Consider the following 12941-nt stretch of genomic DNA (forward strand, 5'->3'; position numbering starts at 1 on the left):
CCCTGCCCTTCCCTGCAAAAAACCAAAAGCCAAAAAACAAAAACAAAAAAACAGACAAAAAAACCTAGTGGTTTATTATTGTATGTCTCAGATAACTGGTTCTTCAATTTCCATGTTGCTTGTCTCTTTTATAGGCACAGCCAAAGAGGTTTAGACGTCTCCTTTGGGATCCCTCTTGTTTATATAGGTGGTTAGAGAACAGGAGAGAGGGAAAGAGAAAGTACACTGTAAATTGGCTGAGGATGCCAGCCCTCTGAGAATAATAGGATTAGCATTTAATTAGAGGTTAGAAACAAATACAACCAAGTTCAATTCCTGCTAAGTTTATCTCTTTTTTTTTTTTTTTTTTTGAGTGAGGGGAAAAGAAGATGTAATGAAACATTTGTAGGATTCCATGTGATCCACTTTCACAAAAAATTTCACGTGGTCTTTTCTTTGTTTTTATGTTGTTTTTCTTGTCTCTCTGGTTCTACTACGCTTTGGCTCCTTCGATGTTCCTGTTTGTCAGACGGGTCCTTACTACCACTGTGGTCCCTTGGTGGGAAAGTTCTTGCTTTTGCTACCAGTTCTAGATTTTCCTTTGCCAGGTTCCCATTTTCTTGATTTGCCAACAATGTCAGTTCCTCCTTGACTGCCACTTAGACTTTGTTTATTTATTTTAATTTTTTATCCTTATTGTATTTTTTACATGACCTTTTAGTCCTCTCTCCCCTCCCGCAGGAATCACCTCACCGCTGCCCAGGTCCCTGAGTCCTTTTTCCCTTTTGCTCAGTCCCTCCACCCCTTAACCTCCCCCACCCATACCTGTCATCATCCTTCATTTATTTGATTTCTCGCTTTCATTTTTATGCTGACTTGACTTCCCTTTGCTCCTGCTTCTACTCCATTTCCCCATTTCCTAGTTTTCCACTCCTGCCTCTGATTCTTTTCTCTGCTTCTGCTTCTACTGTTTTTTTTTTCTTCTTGGAATTTTTTCTTTTTTTGTCATTTTTATGCTATTTGTCATCTTTGCCTTCCTTATGTTATTTTTCTTGCACCTTGCCCCTACTTCTCCATTCCTTGGACCATTCTCTTGACGTCTCTCTCCTTTTCGCTGTCAATGCCCCTTTCCTTATCCGAGTCCAGATCTCATGTTCTGCCTCTCTCATTTTCTTTCTCTTTCCTGATCCTTGTCCCTTCCATCTCTTTTGCTTTCATGACTTGGACGGCACTTTGCCTTTCCCTGCTACTGCTATGCCTGTGCCCCAACCCCTGACCCACACGTCAGATCACCTTTCTTCCTCTTTCTTTGGTTTCAGCTCTAGTGGCTGGTGTTCTTTCTCTTTTTCTAATTCTCAGTGAAACTAGAACACCCACGACCCTCCCGATGATGATTCCTATTTCTTGATCTCCTTGGGAACCTTGAATATCTGCATTCAACACATCTACTTCCTTGGCACTTTCCTTCCCGTCTGTCTTGATTTTTCTAGGCCAGTTTTTAATCTGGTAATCAATATTCTCATGAACTGGAGCTGGAATGCTTGGAATCAAGGTAGGTAATCACGCCAGTTTTGTAAGAAAAGACTGCAGCATTTCTCTAATAATCATTGCACAGCCTTCACCAGTCTTCACATCTAGGTCTTCTTCATCATCGAGGAATATTCCAACCAGTCCCATAGATCTGTAGGGGGCTGTGTGTACCTTATATACATAAAACTGAGAGCTCTAATATAAGGAGAGTCTGTGTGTTAAGAGACCTATCGCTTACTTGTGAATTAACTTTAGAGTAAATAATGTGTACAACAGGCAAAAAGCTATAGAAACAAGTTGTTCTGTTCCAACACCTTGAACTTTTACTTACCCCACAGAACATCCTTGTTTGGCCCACTATTTTCCTGCTTCCTTTCTCCCAGGGCTCAACTAGTGTGACCTTAAAGTATATGTTGTCCACCATCTCGTGGTAGGTCTTGAGCTCATAGGGCTTACTTACTTTGAAGTATGGTGAAAGGCTGTTAGCCACGATCATAGCCTTCTTGCAGCCCCACAGCCGAAGCGCATTGTCTGCTTGTGTGAGACCAGCACCAGTGATGTGGTGGCACCTATGCTGCCTGGTGCCTCGGCTTCCCTGCCAAGCTTATCATATTCATATGGGAGAATCAGCAAGCTTAACAAAGAGAAGCTCAAAATACTTGGGGAAAAAAGAAAGCTGAATAGTTTACCCTTTTAGAAAAGCAAATTTGAGTACGTGTTGGTAGGTACTTTAGCAGGGAAATAGAATATAGGCTATTGTCTATTTCTACTTACAGTTCATCACACCCAGATTTGGGGCTGGTTTCTACACTAGACTCTACAACCGGGGTAGTCGAGAAGAATTTGGAATGACCAGAGAAGGTCAAGAGTACTTTACTGTTGAATGATAACATATCATAACAGTAAATAAAATAAGCTCTGATTTTTTCTGCAGGGGAAGGTCTGGAAAAGAGGAGGAGGCTGCACAATGAATGTACAAATCCACTCCTCCTAGTGGCAGCAGAGTTAGGGAATCATATCTGAATGGACTTTGGGACACGTGGTCTGAGCCGCTGCTTTCTACAGGAATGTCCTGGATAACAACCCCTGACTGGTAACCGTCTCAGTCCTCGAGCTCTGAAGGTGACAATGCAGCACCGCTTAGACAGTGTGGTGAACGTTCAAGGCTTTACTTTCGGATCCTAAATCTGCCTTTCTGTGGCTTCTCTTTAAATCCAGGACCTGCTCTGCGGAAATGAAGAGAACGAGACCGTCTCTTTTCCCAAGGCTGACTTCTGTGTGGTTTGAGCACAGCTGTCGTATTTCTTGCAAGGTTTTTTCAAGATAAGCACTAACCTCTCTACTTAATTGCTTTAACTCTTTGTCATATGCATGATTTCTCTCTCCTCTTGGCTTTTTTTTTAACAAATCTCAATATGTCAATGTCTTTTTAAAGTCACAGCACAGAGAACTGGCCATAATACGGCTCAGTAAATGCTGTAGGGGAAATGGGACATGGCTTCCTGATTCTGTAATCTTTGGTTAAGGAAGTCTAAGGTGACAATTCATGACAGCCACATAACTCGGAATGTGCAGTCACTTGCAGACCTGGGCTCTCTGAAGTGCACACTGCCGTTCCATCACCACGCCCCACTGTATTTGTAGTACTATAGAATGCTATGCCACATTTCTACTGCTGCTGTAGCCAATTAACACCAACCCGGGTGCTTAAAAGAAGAGAAATACATTCTCTCACATTTTTGGCTGTCAGAAGTCTCAGGGCTGTACTTTCTCTAGAGGCTTAAGGAGAAAATCGATTTCTCTCCTCTTTTGGCCCCTGGCGGTTCATCAGCATTCTTGGCCGGTGGCTGCTTCTCTCTCTGCTTCATCTTCCTATTGCCTTCACCTCTGTGAGAATAGGTTTGTCTCGGAATTCCCTCGGCCTCTCTTTGATGAGGGTGAGTGTGGTAGCCTGTAGAGGCCACCTCGAGCACCCAGGGTAGGCCTCTCAAGAGCCATCCTGAGCAAATTTCCTCTCCATCTATGGACCTGTGAAACTAGAAAACACGTTACCTGTTTTCAAAATATAAATGGAAAAACAGCATAGGGTTATAGGTATAGATACTGCCATTCCAAAAGGGGGAAAATGTCAGGAAAAAAAGAAGGATCACCCATTGCAAGATAATTGCAAACTCATCAAGGCAAATTCCATCAGGTTTCAAAGCATGAGGACAGTTCAGTGTGACCAGAGGATTTGCCGTTTGGGACTGTGGCTGACTCTACGCTTTGCTTCTGTGCCCGTGGTGGCTCAGACCCCTGACTGCACCCACAGGGTTTTCTGCCGTAGGGGCAGTCCTTTTTCTGGCTTGGGTGGTAGTACGTATTTGCAGCTGAGTAGTTTTATCATCTTGTTTCCTGACTGGAATTTTAGGAGTCTGACCACATTCTTTCATTTCATCTTTTGTCTGTTTCCTTCAGTCCGTGCTGACGGTGCTTCTGCTGTTAGAACATTGCCAGAAACTTTGTTGGGTTTTGTTTGTCACAGGATTCTCACCTTTAGACAAGAAGGTCCTTCACAGGTCTTTCTAGATACTCTTACCTCTGTTCTGGACCTCTGCTGAGATGGGTTAGCAAATCTAGGAGGTGCGTCCCTAATCTCTTTAACACTATCCAGTGGTCCTAAGTCACATCCTCGGCCTTACCTCTAGGAGGAGCTTTCCTAAAAGTGAATCTCCTAATTTTAGCATCCTTTGCAATCTACATAAACTGAGAATTCCCCAAATCATAAAATCTTGGTGCCTTTTTGCTTAACAGTTCCTCACTTTCTCTCTTTCCTCTTGAATTTTACTATAAGCAGCAAGAAAAAAAATAATAACCAGGCTGCATTTTCAATGCTTTGCTTGGAACTCTAGGTTTATCACGTATAAATTCTGCTTTCTGCACATCTGTGGGGTACAATACAGCCCCATTTCTGCCCCTATGTAACAAGGATAACCTCTCTTCCAGTTTCTAATAATATGTTTCTCATTCTTTCCGAACCCTCATCAGAATTGCCTTTAATATTCATATTTTACCAACATTCTATTTATGATGGTATATGAATTCTCTAAGAGGATAGAAGCTTTCTCTGCTGTGCTACTTATTTCTCTTTTAGCTCTCATAGGAAATATCTTTAATATCTGTATTTATACTGAATCTGTTCAAAGCAATCTAGATGTTTCCTGTTGTGTGATTCAAAATTTTTGTATAAGCATTTGAGGTTTTACAAATTTATTTTGCAACCCCCCCCCAGCAATTGTTATCAGTTTTGGCTTAAATGAACTGTTAAAAAATGAAAAACACAACAAAAAGCAAATAACAAAATTTTTCTAGTCTCTATTCAATTCCAAAGTCACTTTTACATTTCTAGATGTTTGTTACAGCAGTCTCCTACTTCTCTTATCAAAATTTTTCTCAGTTTCCTATGGCTTCTGTAACAAATACAACTACACATTTGGTGGCCTAAAACAACAGAAATTAATTGCCTCACAGTTCTAGAGGCCAGATGTCCAATAGTCAAAGTGTAGACCTGGCCATACCACCCCCAGAGGCTGGTGGGGAGGATTCATTCATTGCTTCTTCCAGTTCTGGTGGCCGTGCTATGTCTCTCTCCTTTTCTTCTTCATGTTGCATTTTTGGTGTATGTCCCCAGATTCTTCCCCTTTTCATAAGGATACATGTGATTGCATGTAGGTCCACCTGGACAATCCAGGGTAACATGTCTTTTCAAAATCTTTAATATAATCACATGGATTGCCATATGAGAATATTCACAGATTGTGGAGATTCAAAAATGAATTTAGAAATAGAAAATGAGTTGGGGGGCCCTTTTTTTCAGCCTACTATATGTGTCAAAATTCTTTCACTTTCTGCAGATTAGCTCATTGCAAAGACACTTCCTCATTTTCAAGTATTTGTTATAGCATTCCACTTCTGGTGCCAAACTTTGTATTAGTTGCCTATACCTGCTGTAACAAATGATCACAAATCTGATGGCTTAACCCAATGGAAATTTATTCTCTCAGTTCTGGAGCCAGCAGTTGGCACTTGGTATCTCTGGACCAGAATCAAGGCATCGGCATGGCTGTGCTTCCTCAGGAGGCTCTAGGGAAGATTCTGTTCCTCACCTCTTGCTGCTTCTAGTGGCCACTGGCATTCTGTGACTCGTGACAGCATCACTCCCACCTCTGCCTCCACAGTCACAGTGCCTCCCTGTCATCTATGTGTGTTATTTCCCTCTGTCTTTCTCTTAGTAGGATTCTCATCATGGCACTTAGGATCCACCCAGATAATACTAGGATCATGTCCACACCAATATCCTTAACTGAGTTACATCTGCAAAGACCCCTTTTCCAAATATAATTCCATTGTTTAGGATGTGGATATTTTTTGTGGTGGGGGGGGGCATTTTTCAATTTGTACTTAATACTCTCATGTTCAGCCTTCTTTTTCTCCAAAGGAACAGGACCCTTGAGAAGGTAAATCAGTCTCTGGGTATTGGTTTATATTCTTTGAATGAATAGCTGGAGCAAGAAGACTCCTTCCAGCTCCTACTGTAGTGAAAGGATGTGACTCCAGTTCCTTGTCCATAACTTATACACTTGGTATTTGGAAGAAGTAAATACAGGATGTTACAGTGATCTTTATGAAATCTTACTATATTTGACCCTTTATTATAATCTGTTCACTTATATTAGGCTTTCTCAACACTGGTACTATTGACATTTGGATTGGATAATTGTTCCTTGGGAATGGGGGGGAGTTGTTCTCTGAATTGTGGAATGTTTATCAGCTTCTCAGATGTTTATCAGTGTTTCTGGCTTTTAGATGTTAATACTACCACGTCAATATTTTTTATTTATTATTATTTATTTATTTATCTTTAGAAGGGAAGGAGAGAGGGAGAGAAACATCAATGTATGGTTGCCTTTTGTGCGTCCCCTGCTGGGAGTTGGCCTGCAGGGAACTGGCCTGCAACCCAGGCATGTGCCCTGACTGGGAATCAAACCGCGATCCTCTGGTTCGCAGGCCTGTGCTCAATCCACTGAGCTACGCCAGCCAGGTACCACGTCAATATTTTATCCCCACCCCTAGTTATCAGACGTTTATCAGTGTTTCTGGCTTTTAGATGTTAATACTACCACATCAATATTTTATCCCCACTCCTAGTTATGAAAACAAACAAAAAATATCTCCACACATAACCAAACATCCTGGGGCTGGCGAGTGGGGTCAAAATTATCATGAGAAAGTGTTGATCTACATGGAAACATTTAGATTCAGGCATTCTTCTTTTTTAAAAAAATTTTAACCTTATCATCCACTATTTTTATTGAAAATCATTATCTGTAGCTCAGTGTTAAGATGTAAATGTTGTAATAATGTTAAAAAAAAAAAGATGGGACTTAGATCAAACCAGTGCGTGAAAAGGAAGAGAGTTTGGCTATCATGTAGAAGGTTGTCAATGTTCTGTACTGTTGAAGACAGCCTGACTAGCCCAGGATGTTCCGGAAGGAGCTGAGCTATTCTGTCGGGGAAGCTGGGAAGGTCTGACTCGATGCTTCCCAGCTGGGTCACTGTAGAGGACGTGGACGAGATCTGACATGGCGTAGCAGCCATTAGAAATGCTTGCAAAGCCCTACACTCCATTACCTGCCTATCACCTTATTGAAAATTGGCTTCTCTCGTCTTTGTAGCAGAAAGTGGAGAGTTTTGCTCTCTTATTTCTAGCGTGTAAATGGAATGGTCACTTTTCTCCTTTATGCCTAGACAAATCCTGCCATCCTTCATGAACTCGCTTAGGAAAGTTCAATCTTTGACTTCCAGCCCATACTTACCTCTACTGCTACAAATGCCTATGGTGGATATTATCCGAATTAAGTGATAATGCCTTTTTAAAAAGATATAAACTTTTCATTTTAGTTTTAATAAACATTACAGAGAGATGCCTTGCAATTTTCACCTAGTTTTCCCCAATGGTAACAGCTTACTAAAGTTACTGTCATGCAATAGCACAACCCAGAAACTGACATTGATATAATCACCCATCTTGCTTAGATTTTATCAGTTACACATGCTCTCGTGTATGGATGTGTGTATTTAATTCTCTTAATTTCGTCACCTTTGTAGACTCATATGATCACAACCACAATCAAGGTATAAACTATTCTGTCACCTTAAGAATTTCTTCTCTTGCCCTCTATAACCACACTCATCCGCCCCATGCCCTCCCTCAAGCCCTGACCATCACAAACATGTTCTCTGTCTCTATATGTTGTTATATCGAGAATGGCATGTACACTGAGTCATAATCTGTGTAACCATATGACCTTTGCTTTTATTCACTCAGACTAATTTCCTTGAGATTTATTCAAGTTTCTGTTAGTATCAATAGTTTATTCTTAATTATTGCTTAGAAATATTTCATGGTAAGAATGTATCATAGGTTTTTTCAGCTTCATTGAAATATAATTGACAAAGTGTAATATATTTGAAGTGTACAACATGATGATTTATATACATACACAGTGTAAAAATTCCAACAGTCCAGCTAATTCACATATTCTTTACCTTACATATTTCCCTTTGTTTTTTCCCCCCAAATTTGTTTAATCATTCACTGGTTGAAGAAGGTTTGGGTTAACTAAATCTTCTCTAGTCAGTTGACGAACTAAAATAAAGTAAGTTGCTATTATATTCATGTGTAGAATTTTGCATAAACATAAGCTTTTGTTTCTCTGGAGTAGATATAAAAGAGCACAGTTGCTAGATCACATGATGCAGATACTGGCCCGCAGTGTCTGCGACATTGTGGATGGGACGAGACAAATCCACACGGACCACCGGAAGTCCTGTGGAGGAAAAGGCACAGCCACTCTCTCAAGGGGAGAACACTCTGACCCTTGCGTTGATAGGCTTTTATTGGCTTTCTAATAGTATACAACAAAGAAGGTTTTCATTCATTATACTTAGGTTTGCTTTAGGTAATTACTTTTTTACAGATAGCAACGGAAAGGCTGTTACTGATTACTTCTTACAGATTAATAAGGAAAAGATTTGCAAATGCAAGTGAACCATAAGAGTAATTGGTCTGGTTACACTTCAATCCTTGGGAGAATTAGCATAGACTTTGGGAATTTACTTTAAAGATACACAGTAAAGATTTTCTGCCTCAACTCAGGTGAGGGAGTTTTAGCAAGAGCAAGCCACAAAACAGCCTAGGTATAATGCAGGCCTGATTTCCTACAGGAGAACTGATCTGTGGGTTTGGTGTCCTGTATGCCGCCACATGCCTATGGGCTTTCCCACAGGGCTGGGCTACATTTGCCATTCCACGTGGATAGGTTCGTTATAACCACATGGTAACTGTATGTTTCTTTTTTATAAAAAATGGCAAATTGTATTTCAAAGTCTCTTACAATTTTATATTTCAGCCAGCAGTGTATAAAAGATTGATTTTCTTTGTATCCTTGTCAGCATTTTGTGTTAAAACAAATTTTATTTTAGTTGTTCTAATAGTTATGTAGTGATACCCGTGGTGTTCTTTTATATCCTTAATAGCTGGTGGTGTTGAATATTTTTTCATGTGCTTATTTCCCATCTCTCTCTTCTCCTCAGTGAAATTTTTCTTTACACATTTGTCCTTTATATGTTTTTTTCTAATTGATTCCTTGTTTCATTTTTAAATTTTGAGAGTTCTTTATATAGCTTAAGTCCAGTACTAGTCCTTAGTCAGATGCTTCTTTTCATTCATTTTTCATGCCTTCAGCAGACTCTTTCACAGAACAAATATTTTTAAGTTTTGGTGAAGTTTAGTTAATTAAATTTTTTTCCTCATGAGGTTGTTGGCAGTGTCAAGTCTAAGAACTCTTTGCTTAGATGTAGATCCTGAATATTTTTTCCTAAAAAATTTTATATACATTTTTTGTTTCACATTTAAGTCTGTGATTGATTTTCAGTTAATGTTAGCATAAGGTTTGATGCTTAGGCTGAGATTTATTTTTGCCTATGGAAATCCAGTTACTTCAGCACCATTTATTAGAAAGGCTGTCCTTTTTCCATCGAGTTGCTTTTGTGCCTTTGCCAAAAATCAGTTGAGCTTAATTGTATGGGTCTATTTCTGGATTCTCAGTTCTATTACACTGGTCCATGTGCTTATCCCTGTGACAATACCACACTCTCTTAATTACTGTAGCTATATAGTGAGCCTTAACATTGGATAAAGTAATTTTTGCTACTTTATTTTTCTTTTTAAAAGATTATTTCAGCTGCTCTAGGGCTTGTGTCTTTCCATATAAATTTTAGAATAAGCTTGTTGCTTTGATGGGCTGGTCCTTATCTACAAAATATTGGGCTGTGACTTAAAAAAATTGCATTTAATCTGTCGATCAATTTAGGGAGAATTGACATCATTTACTATGTTGAGTCTACCAATCCATAAATATGATTTCTCTCCATTTGTGTCTTCTTTGGTTTATTTCACTTGCATTATTTAATACTCTCCATGTAAATTCTGTACTCATTTTGTTAGGTTTATACCTAAGCATTTCATTTTCTTTAAAGAGATTTTAAGTGATATTGTGTTTTTTTTTAATTTTGGTGTTTTCTGCAAGGTGGTTATAAGTGGATAGAAATGCAGTTGATTTTTATGTGTTGATGTTGTACCCTTTGACCTTGCTAAAGTCTTGTATAGTTTAGGCTTTGGTTTTTGTTTGTTTGTTTGTTTGTCCCTTGTGATTTTCTATTTAGAAAATTGTGACAATATCTTTTTCTGAATGGAGGAGGGACTTTGGACAGTATGTGTTTCTATGGCACACAAGTAGTAAGGGCTTAAGGTGCGTCTTCATCTGGGAGATCTAGGAGTGCTGGTATTAGCACTGTGATCTGTGAATCTCAGTGATGGTTAAAAACAGAGATTCACAGGGGAAGAGGGGAAGGGTTCACAGGAACAAGTATAAAGGACACATGGACGATAACTAAGGTGGGGGGTGGAGATGGGAGGGAGGTGGGGAGCACTGGGGGAGGGCAGGGCTGAGAATATAAGACAGAAAACTGTACTTGAACAAGAATTAAATAAAAAAATACCTCATTTTTGTTTTTGTCTTCTCCTTTTCCTTTTTCCTGAAAGAGCTAATTCACAATGCTTTTATCTACATGTTGAAACTCCTGTTTTTCCTTGAAGTGCCATGCACTTAATCTATTTAGAATAGTTCTTGTTTATTTACAACTTCAAGAGAACAGCGTCTTAGTACAGATTAAAATTGGGATTTAATTAATGTCTTTACACAGTACTTGGATACTAACCTTTTTTAACTACCAGAGAAATACCGCTATATCTGATTTCATTTAGAGTCTTTAGCAGGTACACAAAGTGCTGGAAATAGTGTCATTTTTTCTATGTGACACAGGCAATAATTACCGTTCTAAAAGCTGTGCACTGGCATTTTGCACAGTTCACTTGGCATTAATTGTCTCCTTATACTCACCGTTTGGCTGGGGACCCTCACATGGTATTTCTTATTACTTGTGCTGTGTGCTTGTATGGATATAATATTTTTCAAGCATGTGTCATCATTCTGTATAAGAAAACATCCACATCTCCAATCCTTAAAAAAGATAATTAGTACCTAACAGAATATACAAATGAAAAAGAGAACAGATGTGAGTGAAGAGATTCTATGATTTAAAGATAATAAGCCAAGGGAGAAAAAGTAACAATCTCTTCAGAGTACTTGGGACACCAGCTTGTAAATAATTAATAAAACCTAATAATATTACCTCCAACTTTACTGAAGCTTAATATCCTGCAAATAAGAGTTAATATCTAGCTTTGTCAAAGTAAAATTGAATGGCACTAGATGACAAAATCTGAAATATTCTTGTGGTTTGCTAAGACCCATTAATGTAATAATATATGTAAAAAATACAGAGAAATCAGGAATTTATAATCCAGAAATCATGCTCCCTAAAATAAGGCCCCCCAAATAAAACCAAGTAAGATAGCCTATAATTTAACATCAGACCTTCAAGAGGAAGTATAGGTCCGTTCAATTTGACAAGTGTGCATTTAATGCTTAGTCTACCAGGGTCTAATAGTACATTCTTTCTTTTTTAAACGATATTATTTATTTTATTTTTAGAGAGAGGGAGAAAGAGAGGGCAAGAAACATCCATGTGTGGTTGCCTCTCATGCACCCCCTACTGGGAACCTGCAACTCAGGCATGTGCCCTGACTGGGAATCAATCTGGGGACCCTTTGGTTCGCAGGCTGGCACTCAATCAGTTGACCCACACCAGCCAGGGCTGTAGCATATTCTCAGGCTACAAAGCAGCACAAGACACAGCTCTTTCTCTGTTGAAACATGTGGCTTTTCCTGCAGATTCCTTGTGAAAGTATCCTAAAGGCATGGCACTGAAATTTCAATCATTTGGAACCTGCAACTTCAAGGGTAATTAAACCGAAAACAACTAGGCTAAACAAAACTAGATATTTCTGAGATTTAACAATCTCATCTAATCTAGCTGGCATTAATAATAAATGAAGGAAAGTTAAAAAAGCAATAATCTCTCTAAACCTTCTCATTCTCAGTATGAATCAGATTCATCTATTTTTGAAATCTTTGTCCTGAGAACCAAAACTTGATAAATGAAACACTCAGCATAATATGAACTTGGTAAATGCAAGTCACAGTGCTCTGTGTTAATTTCTGGACCTTTGAATCCAGGTATTATTTTCAAATTGTCAAAAGATGCTATAATTAGTATTTTGGACAGATTTGAATCAGGGGGATGTTGGTATGGCAATCTTGAAATGTATTAATTTGGGGCCTTTGAAGATTTGTTACACAAGACAACCAGAGCAGGGGAAATCCCACCTGCATGATTTTCCAACTGGAGCCGAGTGAAAATGCTCAGGTGAAAGAACTATTCATTCATGACAAGATCTGATGTGTGGGCGAGCATACACTGTTTATGCAGAAACAAGACAAGTCAGTTGTAACCGATGTCTTCAAGAAGTTTAAAATTCAGCAGGGCAGACAGGTTGGTGTGTGCAGGGTCAGGCTCCGGGTTAAAATCCTGTGTGTGATTCCGCGGGCCTGACCACAGGTAATCACAAAGGCTTCTCCTCACAGGTTTCATGGGAAAAGCTGTCCTCCCCACACCAGACACAGAGCCGGGGGAGGCACCAGGGCACTGCAGTTTCTGTCAAGAACTCAGACCCCTCCCCAGTAATGATTATTCACGAGTTCACATTCTTATCTGCAGCACCCTCATCTCTATGAGATATCCTCCCCAGGAACTTCTGCCAAGGTCTCCTCCCTGGAATGGAGGGGAAATCCTGAAGATGCTCTTCTCCCCCATGCTTCAGTCCACACTCCTAGCCCTCTCTACTTGCCACCAGCCCCACCTCAAAG

At 39.5% G+C, this 12941-nt stretch overlaps 1 pseudogene; it reads right to left on the minus strand.

The window, feature by feature from the left end:
• Positions 1-419: 419 nt before the first annotated feature.
• LOC118980436 (pre-mRNA-splicing factor 38B-like) lies at positions 420-7132 on the minus strand (annotated as a pseudogene).
• Between the last annotated feature and the right edge of the window lie 5809 nt (positions 7133-12941).

Source organism: Sturnira hondurensis, unplaced genomic scaffold, assembly GCF_014824575.4.
Source record: "Sturnira hondurensis isolate 20B ecotype Veracruz unplaced genomic scaffold, ASM1482457v3 Scaffold0022910, whole genome shotgun sequence".
Classification (NCBI taxonomy): domain Eukaryota; kingdom Metazoa; phylum Chordata; class Mammalia; order Chiroptera; family Phyllostomidae; genus Sturnira; species Sturnira hondurensis.